We start from the raw sequence: 14,028 nt of genomic DNA, 5'->3' as shown, positions 1-14,028 counted from the left end.
CAAGCAATACGCATTCATTTAAGTTGTAAGCCACCCCTTTCACGTGGTGGAGAGCTCATTCTGAGAGATTCTGATGGAAGTAGAGGGAAGCTGTTTGGGGTTGCTGGGGCCCAGCTCTGTGAGCCTTCACTGTCCAAGGTCAGTATTCTGGGTCTCTGAAGGAGAGAAGAATGGTACCTCAGGCCAGCCAAGTCATCCTCAATAACTACCCTGGATGTGCCAACAATCTCTTACTAAAGATTCCTTGCAAGAAGTGGTCTAGTCCTACCCAATATTTGATCATCTATGTGGGGAAAGAATCTGAAAGAGAATAGATATGTGTACATGTATAAATGAACCACTTTGTTGTACAGCAGAAATGATCACAACATTGTAAACCAACTATACCTCAATAAAACTTTAAAAAATAGGGGAAAAAAATAAGTAGTAGTCTGGTCTAAGACGAATTGCCACTTGTCTTGGCTTCCCATCCGATCTAACACCAAACTTCTCAGAGGGGTGAAACACTTGCTAAAACCCGGGACTGTCCTCAACCAATGTTCTGAACCTCTCTCCCAGCACAGGATCTTTCAAATGCTGAAGAAAACAGTTTGGCCACAGAATCGTCACCTCACCAAACTCAATTTCATTTATTACAACAAACATTTTTTTGAATAGCTACTGTGTGTTCTTTGAGTTCAAGCAGAGGCAAAGAGTTGTTTGGGAGGTAAAGGTTTGGTTTCATTTCCAATCTCTGATTTTAGTATCAACATCTCTAGTAGTGCAACTGAAACAGGAAAGAGGTGGAGAGGCAAAGACCAGACTCGTTACACTCAAAGCAAAGAGCTGTACAGCAGACACTATTTATAGCTATTTGAAAAGGTGAAGGATTCATTAAGACCTGAGGATAAGCACTAAACAGAGTTACCCAAAACTTGCATTTTTCAGAAGCATTTACATTCTATCTCACAAAAGTTCACATCAACACTCTGGGTAAATTTTGATCTGCGGCACTTTCAATCAGAGTTTTTCAAGAAAGCAAACTTCAAGTTCATGGAGCAGCAGTTATATTTGAATTTGCATTAACATGTAATTTTTATGGACAAATTATCCAACTATATATGTGGTCAGATTTGATTGAAAATATGGTTGAAGGTACATTTGCATGTTTTAGATGATTAATATATAATTTAGTGCCATATATTTTTAGACATTTTATAAGTTAAAATGCTACTGCTATCATGTCTCAGTGCTTGTTATTTTAATCCTCTCTGCATATCAGCAATGACTGACCCAAATCACCTATGCCAGTAACTTTCAAATTTTTCCTCAGAAGCAGATGTGACAAATGTGTTTATACACATGACACACCCCTACAGACACACCCAGAACGGTGTGCAATTTGAGGAGCTCAGCCTATAATCTTCAACCTAAGAAATCATGTTGAAAAGACAGTAATTATGTACATATCCTTACATTTATTTTAGTTAATTTTTAAAAAATGAATCACTGGCTAACTTTGGTACTTTATTAGCAAGAAATTATTTGCAACAGACATCCTTTGTTTGACGCTTTGGTTGATAAGCACTGCCCTGCTTTCCATAAGTGTACACCTGAGGTCTGAATTGAAGGCTAAGGGTACCTGACACATAGAACCAGGGAAAAGGTAGTAAGAGAGAGAAACATGGCTATTCTCCACACCAGGCAATGGTGGGATATGACAAACCTATTATTAGACTTTTATTACTATTAATTCTATTACTAGACAAACCTATTATTAGACTTGTAAAGTCTACTAATGAACATTTCTCTGGAAATAACGAATTTCCTACCCATGCTCTTTAAAGCCAGTGATGTCCCAGGAAGGTTTCATAGCTTGCATTCAAATTCAGAGGTGTACCTCCTTCTTTAGATGTATAAAATAACTCTTAAGCACAATTTATTATTATTACTATTATTTTAGAGCCACACTTTCAGCATATGGAGCTTCCTAGGCTAGAGGTGGAATCGGAGCTACAGCTGCCAGCCTACACCACAGCTACAGCAACGTGGGATCCAAGGTGCATCTGCAACCTACACCACAGCTCACGGCAATACTGGATCCTTAACCCATTAAGCAAGGCCAGGGACTGAACCTGCATTTTCACGGATACTAGTTGGATTCATTACTGCTGAGCCACAACGGGAACTCCTTAAGCACAATTTAAATATGAAGAAGCTACATGTATTATCTCAACCATAAAAGGTGGTTGAGAGCACAAGCTCTTAGAGCAGTGGTTCAGAGGTCATTTTGTCTCCCACGGGATATCTGGCAAAACTGGGAGACAATCTTGGTTGTCACACCTAGGGGAGGAAAGTGTTAACATCTAGAAGGTAGAAGGCAGGGATGCTGCTAAACATTCAGAAATAAAGGGGATAGCCTCCCAGCCCCAACAGAGAATTATCTGATTCAAGATACGAATAATGTTGAGGTTGAGAACCCTGCTCTCAAGCCAACCTGCCTGGGTTTTAAATCACTTATTACCTGAATAAGTGATTTAACATCTTTGTGCTTATTGGGTGTCTTTACCAGTAAATTAGGATAATAATGGTACCCACCTTATTGATTCCTCATGAGAATAAAATAAATGACACAAGAAAAATGAACAATGTCTGGAACAAAGCAAATGCTTAACAAATGTTTACCTTTGTTACCATTACATACACTGAAAAAGACAAAGAAATACAACAAAATTTTAATGTAAGTTGTTTCTAGGTGGCTAGATGACTGATTTTTATTTTCATTATACTTTTATACATCTTTGTATTTTCCAAATTTTTAGAACCATATTTGTATTAATCTAATATCATTTGTATTAACCTAATACCATTTATATATTTTTTGGGGGGGGCACAACTGCGGCATATAGATGTTCCCAGGCTAGGGGTCGAATTGGAGCTGCAGCTGCTGGCCTACACCACAGCCACAGCAACACTGGATCTGAGCTGCATCTGTGACCTACACCGCAGCTCATGGCAAAGCCAGATCCTTAACCCACTGAGGGAGGACAAGGATGGAACCCACATCCTCATGGATACTAGTTGGGTTCTGAACCTGTTAAGCCACAATGGGAACTCCAAAAAACATATTTTTTAAAAGACTGTGGGGTAAAGAACTTTACTTGTTATGTAGTTGAAAGAGCACAAAATCAGAAAGATGTGGATTCAGATCCTGGCTTTATTTGCTATGTGTGACTTCAGGCAGATTAGTTATTCTGTACTTCCATTTCCTGATCAGAAATTGGGGCTAATAATGCACAATGGAGTGCCTTGGAAAGTATGCTGAATGAAAGGCTCCAGGAGATGACTGCTTTCAAAGTTTGGCCCAGGAAAAATGACTCTACAAACATGGTAATACATTCATGATAGTAACTCCCTTTTTGCTTTTTAAACTGTCTTTGCCTCGGTTCGTACAGGAGAAATTGCCTCCACACACTGGTCCTTCTCTCCATTCCTTCCACCTCCTTACATGTATATCCTAGGAAAGGATCTGATAATGAACTTGGCAGGCAGGGCTACAAGCAGCCAGAAGTCACTGTGAGTGAAAGGCAGGACCCAGGCATCACCTGTGCTCACTGTATCCTCTTATTTCCTCTTTCATTCCTAGTCTCCAAGCTGAAAGCATTCTTGGAAAGGCCTCTCCCCCAGAGCACCCTCTCCACTTTCTCTCTGTTCCACCTTCTCCTGTTCAGCTCATTGAGAAGACTGCCCACTTTCAGATTGAAGAGGAATGAGTAGGAAGTCCAGCAAGCCTTCCAGATCTAAGCCTCTTGTGTGCAGTAGCCCTGCTCACCTGAGAAGGCCAGCAAGTGTGTAGGGGGCAGGGCTGTTCTTTCCCACAACTCACTCAGCATGTCACACTGGAGCTCAGAAGGATGAGTGGATAGGACTGAAAGGCCCTCATCTTATCCACAAACCCCACTCTTCTGCTCCTTAATACATAATCAGATGGAAAAAGAACAGGGTATGTTTGTGATATTATCAAGATGGGGATTGTTTTAAGCCTAGTTAGCCTGCTAAACTTAAATCCAAATTCTAGGAGTTCCTGTCGTGGCTCAGTGGTTAGTGAATCCGACTAGGAACCATGAGGTTGCGGGTTTGATCCCTGGCCTCGCTCAGTGGGTTAAGGATCCGGCGTTGCCGTGAGCTGTGGTATAGGTTGCAGACGCACCTCAGATCCCACGTTGCTGTGGCTGTGGTACAGGCTGGCAGCTGTACCTCCGATTCCACCTCTGGACTTGGAACCTCCATATGCCGTGGGACTGGCCCTAGAAAAGGCAAAATGACCAAAAAAAAAAAAAAAAAAAATTCAAATTCTACACAACCTTTCAAGATGTCCTGAGACAACTGAGCATCAGTCCTAACTGCCACTGGCTAGAAAGGCCTGGCTCAACCCACTCTGACTCAGAAATCATGTGGTGGTCCACAGAGGAGTCCTGTAGTACTGTGGGCCCCTGGTGCAGTGTTCTAGGGACTGGGAGGCACAGCTAATTAGGAGAGGACTGCCTGGGGCGGGAAAGGACCTTCTTAAGACATTCACTCTCAACCCCAGGTGAATTATTTCAATGTTGGGAGATGGTGCCAGGCAAACCATCAGAGGAAAATGAAACTGCTGGCAGTGTTTCCATCTAGATGTAAATAAAAATAAAATGTCAGGGGTATTGGTAATCCCCAGGAAAGAATGTATAGATCCTTCTTGAACTTTAGTTTGGCACTGCTCCAGGAACAGTCTGACTAGCATATATAAATTTCAGGCATAATTTTTTTTTTTTTTCTTTTTAGGGCTGCACGTGTGGCATATGGAAGTTCCCGGACTAGGGGTCAAATCGGAGCTGTAGTTGCTGGCCTACACCACAGCCGCAGCAACACTGGATCTAAGCTGCATCTGCAACCTATGCTGCAGCTTGTGGCAATGCCAGATCCTTAACCCACTGAGCAAGGCCAGAAATCAAACCTCATGGATACTAGTTGGGTTCTTAACCCACTGAGCCATGACGGGAACACCAAATTTCTGACATAATTTTGACTGTTGCCAAGTTCTCTTCCACAATGCTTTTACCTCACCAGCCTTTCCATAAACACAGGCAAACAAAACAGGCATGGCCCCCACATCGGCGGCATATGGAGGCTCCCAGGCTAGAAGTCGAATTGGAGCTGCAGCTGCTGGCCTACACCACAGCCATAACAGATCTGAGCTGTGTCTGCAAACTACACCACACCTCATGGCAATGCCGAATCCTTAACCTACTCAGCGAGGCCAGGGATCAAACCTGCGTCCTCACAGATACTAGTCACTTTTGTTTCAGCTGAGCCATGAACTCCCATTTGCAAGTATATATTGAGATCAAATGATAAACAGGTGTGGTGCTAAGTGCTAGAAACCCAGAAATGGGAGGAGATGGTCCCTTTTCTCCAGAAGCTGACTCTGGATGACTACAACAGTGTTAAGTATACTTGTCTCATGGAAATGCAGATTTCAGCAGAGATTTAAGGCTTAATCTAAGAACCAAAGTTCAGTACTGTAGAAGACATCTTCCTCTCAAAGCATTCTTCAAAGAAAGCCCTAAACATCTCATTTAATGAGGAATTTCACAGATTTTAGATTCCTACCCCTTTTCTTCCTCTTTATATCTTTGACCTAGTAACTTCTTTAAGTTTTCCCACAGCATATAAGAATGAGATCAGTCATTTTTTCTTGTCAAAGACCAAAGGAAAACTACATAGACCAAAAGGAGCTAACCCTTAAATCTCAGAAATTTCCAGAAGTTAAAAAAAAAAAATCCTCTTTTCCCTTAAAAACCTAAAATAATTTGCAAAGAGAGACCTATTACCTATTTTAAAGTATGAAAATATTATTTTAAAGTAATAAATCTGGGAGTTCCCATCGTGGTGCAGCGGAAACAAACCCAACTAGGAACCATGAGGTTGTGGATTTGATCCCTGGCCTTGCTCAGTGGGTTAAGGACCTGACATTGCCATGAGTTGTGGTGTAGGTCACAGATTTGGCTTGGATCTGGTGTTGCTGTGGCTGTGGTGTAGGCTGGCAGCTGTAGCTCTAATTCTGCCCCTAGCCTGGGAACCTCCATATGCCTCGGGTGAGCCCCTGAAAAGCAAAATAAATAAGTAAATAAAGTAATAAATCTGGTCACTTTGATAACATAGTTTATGTTTATAATTTTAGAAGTTTTTAATCTACTTTATTTTGAAAACTAGGTAAGTACAATTAAAAATAATATGGCTAGGAGTTCCCATCGTGGCTCAGTGGTTAACGAATCCAACTAGGAACCATGAGGTTGCAGGTTCGATCCCTGGCCTTGCTCAGTGGGTTAAGGATCTGGCGTTGCCCTGAGCTGTGGTGTAGGTTGCAGACGCAGCTCGGATCCTGCGTTGCTATGGCTCTGGAGTAGGCCAGCAGCTACAGCTCCGATTCGACCCCTAGCCTGGGAACCTCCATATGCCACGGGAGTGGCCCTAGAAAAGGCAAAAAAGACAAAAAAAAAAAAAAATAATAATAATAATATGGCTAGAAATGCTGGTGGGAGGATAAATTAGAAGTTTGAGATTAATATAGACATATTACTATATATACAATAATCAATAAAAACCTACTATATAACACAAGGAACTCTACTCCATATTCTATAATAACCTACGTGATAAAAGAATCTGAAAAAGAATGGATATATGTACATGTGTAACTGAATCACTTTGTTGTACACCTAAAACTAACATAACATTGCAAATCAACCATACACCAATATGAAATAAAAATAAATTTAAAAGAATAATATAAAATACAAAAAAAAAAAAAGAAAGAAAGAAAAAGAAAGAGAAATGCTGGAAAGAGTGTGGAGGAAAGGGAACCCTCCTACACTGTTGGTAGGAAGTAAGTTGGTGCAACCACTAAGGAAAATAGTAGGGAGGTTCTGCAAAAAAACTAAAAATACAGTTGTCATATGATCCACAATTCTACTCCTAGGCATACATCCAGACAAAACTATAATTCAAAAAGATACATGCACCCCTATGTTCATAGCAGCACATCCACAATAGTCAAGACATGGAAGCAACCTAAATGTGCATCAGCAGATGAATGGATAAAGAACATATGGTACATATACACAATGAAATACTACTCAGCCATGAAAAAGAATGAAATAATGCCATTTGCAGCAACATGGATGGACCTAGAGATTATCATACTAAGTGAGATAAGTCATAAAGAGAAAGATAAACACCTTATGATATTACTTATATGTGGGCTCTAAAATACAACACAAATGAACTTATCTACAAAACAGAAACAAACTCATAGACATAGGGAACAGATGTGGTTGCCAAGAGGGAGGTGATGGGGGAGGGATGGATTGGGAATAGCAGATAGACCCTATTATATACAGAACAGATAAACAACAAGGTCCTAGAGTATAGCACAGAGAATTATATTCAATTCCTGTAATAAACCATAATGGAAAAGAATATATATATATAATTGAGCCACTTTGATATGCAGCAGAAATTAACATTGTACAACATTGTAAATCAACTATATTTCAATTTTCAAAAAAAGATAATATGGTTAGGCTGGTCTTGTTACTAGGTCCTGAGGATGGAAGAATGTTTCTAGGTTTCATCTTAAAAAAAGATCAACCATGATGTAATTCTGGATTTCTTTCTTTTCTTTTAGGTATCATTTGGTCACCATAGCAACACAGTGTTGTACTACCAGATATCTATACAGCACAAGGGGAAGAGAAGAACAGGCAATTACTTACTGGGTTATCTGAGAGTACAAAATGTGACTACTGGGATAATTCAAGATTAAATATAGATTTCACTGGGGATCTGTTTTAGCCAGGCAAGCTGATTCAATGTGCTGGTAGCTCAGCTGAACACAATTTGTAGCCAAATTGACTGTTGACATCATTTGAAATAATAAGAGCAAGGAAGCATCATAGTTCAGTGATTAAGATCGTCGTGGACTCGGGGGTCAAGCTTCTTGGGTCCAGATTGTGTTTCTACTATTTGCTAGCTGTGTGACCTTGGGAAAGCTCCCAAACTTCTCCATACCTTAGTTTCTTATCTCCAAAATGTGAGTACTAATAATAACTCCCTCAGAAGGTTATTATAAGGATTAAGTGATTCTTTGTGCTTAGAATGATGCCTTGCACATTAGCAAGCACTTTATAAGTATTTGTGAATAAAGATAAAATAAAATGTAAATTTGCTAGTCCCTCTCTTTTTACTGAATAGAAATGGTCAAAGACACCAAGATTTGAGTGCATGGTAAATTTTTTTAGCCTATAACTTTGGGAGATTCCTTTGAGAACTTCCTCGGAGCCTTCTTGGTAGCTATTCTATAGGCTGTGGAATTCAGTGGCAATCTAATGTCCCTAAATGGAAGCTAGAAACAATCACAGGCATTCCTGGTATCAGGAACATCAGAAGGAAGATGATCACACAGCACAAAGAAACAGCATGCCTGCCCACTCAGACTCCCTAAGCCACTGCCAATAACCTCTGGGAATATGGGCTCAGAATAAGCAGCCAAAAAAGGAGGAAACAGGATTTTACTGTAGTGACAATGAAATCTGGTTGGTTTCAGTAATATTAATTTTTTTCTTTCCAGGATTCAAAGGAAAAAAAACCTTTTCATCAATGAGTGCTTTGTTTTATTAATTATCACTACGCACCATTTCCACCTCATTTTCTTCAACAGGCAGTTGCTGTAGTAAATTATTCATTTTCCAGAACTACCAAGTCATCTTTCTGGACCTGTGACAAATCTAAAGCCCCTAACCAGCATCTAAGCCAGGATAAAAATCACATTACCTGGAAAATAAAAGGTATTATGTCCTCTGAGCCAAATTTTAGCCAGAACATCACAGGATCTCTAACACATACCTTCATCTGGACTTGATTTCAGAGAGGGTCTCCCTGGGTCTTCTTGGTCAGGAACAGCCCTTGCAGAGGAGTTTGGAGAATGCCATAAACCACCAGGAAAGCTTGGGAACACATTCATATCTGTCCTCTGCTTTCTCCTTGGCTCAGAGCCTGCTTGCTGGTAGGAAGACAAGATGACGCTGAGCAGGGTTGACTGTTAAACCATCTTCCCGCCCCCAGCCCCACTCTCCTGGTGCCCCTCCCTCCTCCTCTTCAAGGCTCTGGAATGTGTCACATGGGAAATGGATCATGTGGCTAAAGGGGAAAATGTGGCCAGCTTTTCTCTCCCTTCCCCCACTTTTCCTTTCAGGAGCACAACAGCAGAAATCCATGACCTGATTGGCTCCGATCAAAGATCTCCATATGAAAAGGGAAAGATTCAACCATCCAAACCCGCAGCCTTCTCCACTTTCTTTTTCTGTTTTTATTTTTTATCTGAACATTTTATCCTGGGCATTCAAAAGTGCCTGGAAGGGAAGGGAAGGATGCTTTCGCCCCAAGCCCTCTCCTTCTTACTGTCAGAACCCTAACATGGCAAGGTGTTCCCTAACCTCCCTCCGGAGCCTGCTTGGCACATCTGAGACAACAAGCGTTCAGCACCACGGACAGCATTACACCCACTTCAGGGCTCATGAAAGCCATTTATCTATTTCACTCTCAGGTAAATAAAAATATTTTTAAAAACGTTTCCCTGAGGTCTTGCGTCTAAATATACATCAGGCTATATATCCAAGACTCTAACTTCCTCTACTATCAACTTACTGTAACCTTACAAAAACAAGTATAATTTTTACATATCATGAAACCTATAAAGACCAGTCATCCCATTCCTACCTCCCTGTTCCCATCCTGCCACCCATCCCCACCCTTTAAACTGCACCATGTTTTTGGGAGGAGGGGAAATTCTCATAACACAGTTTACTACATGTCCACATATCTACACTCACAGGCACAACCACAGACAACATACAGGATTTCTTGGGTAAGCAGTCCAGATGTCTTTAGCCCCAGCCCCAGGCCTCAGGCAGGGCAGAGTTAGAGGCAGGGAGGGAGCCCAGTAGGAGCTGTTTAGTGCAGGGTCTATCCTGCTTCCCTGACGTCCCGGTTGCCATGGTGCTAGGTAACTGCTGAAGGGGATGATTTCTTTCAGAACCAGTCACCATGGGACCCTGCTGACTAACAAGAGGGAACAGGACTGAATTGCTGAGGAGGACTTTCAATTAGCATTTTCAGAGCCAAATTTATTTAATGGGCCCTTTCCTTACTAAATTATTGCTGACCCTAAATCTTGAAAGGATTCTAGGAATTAGTATAAACACTGTGATGGTAACTCCCTCCATCCTCCACTGAATCTTTCCTTAAAAATCTAGGTGCAACTGAATGAAAATGCCAGCTTCACAAAATGACTGTGGCAAGCCATCACAGAGAGGTGGGAAGAACACAGGAAACTTACTTCTCCTCAGGTTGAGGCTTTTTTCTCAAAAAAATTTTTTTTGGCCACAGGCAGGGATTGAACTTGTGCCAAAGCAGCAACCAGGCCACTGAAGTGACAAGGCCAGATCCTTAACCTGCTGTGCCACAGGGAACTCCCAGGTTGAGGCTTCTGACTTTTATGAGGACATTCATCTAAGTCCTAACAGCCTTAATTGAGAGATACTTTAGAACCACACCTGAACTAGGAACAACTTGTGAATGTTTTATATTTTTATAGGAGAAAAGATATTTTAATGTGATTCGCTAAATTATTTTAAATAAAAATAAATTTGATGGATAAGGTCAATTGCTTGGATAGCATTTGGACTACCCCAAATCAGGAATTTAAGCTAGCTATACGTTTGTCTCAATAGGCACGCATATAACTGATTGTTTCTAACCAGAATCCTAGCAAGGCAATTCTGAATATTTACTTTTGGGTGTAGAAATGCTGACTTTCAATGTGCAGGAATGCAGATTTTATAAGAAGAGAGGTGGCAGAGTTGCTGCCATGGCGCAGTGAGTTAAGAATCTAACTGCAACAGCTGGGCTTCTATCCCCAGGCCATCGTGAATCCAGCCCAGCTTGGATCCAGCATGGTGAGTTAAAGGATCCAGTTGTTGCAGCTGCAGCGTAGGTCACAGCTGCAGCTGGGATTCAATCCCTGGCTGGGGAATCACATGCTGTGGATGCAGCCATTTAAAAAAATTTTAAGGAGTTCCCGTCGTGGTGCAGTGGTTAACGAATCTGACTAGGAACCATGAGGTTGCGGGTTCGGTCCCTGGCCTTGCTCAGTGGGTTAACGATCCGGCGTTGCCGTAAGCTGTGGTGTAGGTTGCAGATGCGGCTTGGATCCAGCGTTGCTGTGGCTCTGACATAGGCTGGCGGCTGCAGCTCCGATTAGACCCCTAGCCTGGGAACCTCCATATGCCGTGGGAGCGGCCCAAGAAATAGCAAAGACAAAAAAATTTTTTTTAATTAAAAAAAATAAAAAAATTTTTAAAAGGCAGCTTAAGTTCCCATCGTGGCTCAGGGGTAATGAACCTGACTAGGATCCATGAGGATGACGGTTTGATCTCTAGCCTCGCTCAGTGGGTTAAGGATCCGGCCAACACATGAGCTGTGGTGTAGGTCAAAGACAAGGCTCAGATCTTGCTTTACTGTTGCTGTGGTGTAGGCCAGCAGCTGTAATTCCAATTCAACCCCTAGCCTGAGAACCTCCATATGCCGTGTGTGCGGCCCTAAAAATGGCAAAAAAAAAAAAAAAAAGAGGTAGCAAAGAGGAGCTGCAGTATAATTTCAAGAAACTAAATCGCCTTCCTGGCTCAACATTCACAGCTTAAGAATTTCTTATTTTAGGAGGAGAATCAGATTAATTCTAGTTTTTCGATATAAGACTCACAGAGAAATTCAACAGTTAATTCTAATATTTGTCACATTCATAAAATTCATTTATTAAAAAACTGGATATGTGTCTGAAGAAATTCTTAGAGCCAGACAGATGGTCACTTAAGTATCATCTTTCATCTCTTAGTGAATAATAACAACAGTAACGACAACAACAAAACCAGCTAATACTTATCATATGCCAGGAATTTATCTAGTTCATGATGTCATTTAATCCTCCCATCAAATCATGAGGGAGGAACTATTATTAACATTCATTTCTGTTTTACAGATGAGGAAACTTAGAGAGGCTAAGTAGTATGCCCCAAACCACACTGCTAATTAGTGAAGGAGCTGGGATTCAGAACTATTTAAACTGACTCCAGAGCAGGAACACTTTACTATACTATTCTGCATCATGAATAATGGGCTTTGCTAAAATAACTTGTCGATTGCTTTTTTTTTTAAGGGCTGCACCGATACATATGAAAGTTTCTGGGCTAGGGGTCAAATCTAAGCTGTAGCTGCTGGCCTGCACTACAGCCACAGAAGCGCCATATCAGCACCATACCCGAACCATGCCTGTGACCTCCACAGCTCACAGCAACACTAGATCCTTTAACCCAGAGTGGGGCCAGGGACCAAACCCACAACCTCATGCATACTAGTCAGATTCTTAACCCACTGAGCCACAACAGGAACTCTATAACTTGTCAATTTAATATGATTGATGTGATTCACTACTATAAGCCTTTAAATATTGCTTTATGAGTTCCTGTTGTGACTCAGCAGGAACCTGACACAGTGTCCATGAGGATGCAGGTTTGATCCCAGGGTCTCAGTCAGTGGGTTAAGGATCCAGCATTGCAATGAGCTTCGGTATAGGTTGCAGATGAGGCTCAGATCCAGTGCTGCTATGGCAGTGGCACAGGCCTGCAGCTGTAGCTCCGATTTGACCCCTAGCCTGGGAACTTCCATATGCCATAGGTATGGCTGTAAAAAGAAAAAAATATATATTCTTTTAAATTGTTTGACCGAAAACAGAGACCAAGTTATTCATTTTTTTTTAGGATGACTCCATGTGTAACATCATAGCTGAATGATAAAATAAGCAAATTTTATAAGGAATCACAGTCTGAAATATTATTAAAGATAACTACAAAACATGTTATGTAATATGCTAATTCTCTCTTTTTTTTTTTTTTTTTTTTTTTTTTTTTGCTTTTTAGGGCTGCACCTGTGGCACATGGAAATTCCCAGGCTAGAGGTCAAATCACAGCTGCAGCTGCCAGCCACAGCCACATGGGATCCAAGCCTCATCTGTGACCTACACCATAGCTCATGGCAACACCAGATCCTTAACCCACTGAGCAAGGCCAGGGATCAAACCAACATCCTCATGGATACTAGTCGGATTTGTAACCTGCTGAGCCACAACGGAAAATCTTTGTAATATACTAATTCTGTTGAAAATATTAAATCTGTAATCACCAAACTTATTCCTGGCCATTTGGAAGAAAATAAAGTTGTCTTCCAACCAAACCCATAAAACCCCACAATACTTGTGTAGCTGGGTAACATTCTGAAAATGGTTTATGTGATTTTTTTTCTCCTCTGCCAGGGGATTTAATTTGTCTTGGAGATATGAGTGTGGCATGATTTAGAAGTTACAAAAGTAATGAAAAGAAAGAAGGAATTAATATTCAGCTTCTAAAATTCAAAAATAGTTTATAGCAAAACAATAAGCTTGACATGAAATAATGCCATTTACAGCAACATGGATAGACCTAAAAATTATCACAGCAAGTGAAGTAGGTCAGAGAAAGGCAAATATCACGAGATCACTAACATGTAGAATCAATAACAATGATACAATAGAACTTACAAAACAGAAGCAGACTCAAAAATTCCTAAACAAATTTATGTTTACCAAAGAGTAAACATGATGGGAGGGGGAGATAAAATGAGGGGGTTGTGAGTGATATATACACTCAACTGCATATAAAATAGACAGGTAACAAGGACCAACCATATAGCACAGGGAAATTTACTCAGTACTATGTAATAACCTACATGGGAAAAGAAGCTGAAAAGGAATGGATATATGTATATGTATAACTGATTTATTTTGCTGTACACCTGAAATTAACACAACTTTGGAAGTCAACTATATTCCAATAAATTAAAAAGAGAAAAAAACTAGGCTTG

General features: G+C 40.8%; 1 protein-coding gene across 6 annotated transcripts in view; it reads right to left on the bottom strand.

Moving 5' to 3' along the window:
• GPR19 (G protein-coupled receptor 19) overlaps positions 1 to 14,028 on the bottom strand; it is a 42,695-nt gene that overhangs the window by 14,988 nt on the left and 13,679 nt on the right. For all 6 annotated transcript variants that reach the window (XM_021092331.1, XM_021092332.1, XM_021092330.1 and 3 more), the window contains exon 3: positions 8,923 to 9,079. The gene's annotated coding sequence lies outside the window, so the exon portion shown is untranslated. The remainder of the gene's footprint in view (positions 1 to 8,922; positions 9,080 to 14,028) is intronic.

Source organism: Sus scrofa, chromosome 5, assembly GCF_000003025.6.
Source record: "Sus scrofa isolate TJ Tabasco breed Duroc chromosome 5, Sscrofa11.1, whole genome shotgun sequence".
Lineage (NCBI taxonomy): Eukaryota > Metazoa > Chordata > Mammalia > Artiodactyla > Suidae > Sus > Sus scrofa.
This window is presented reverse-complemented; position numbering and strand designations above follow the sequence as displayed.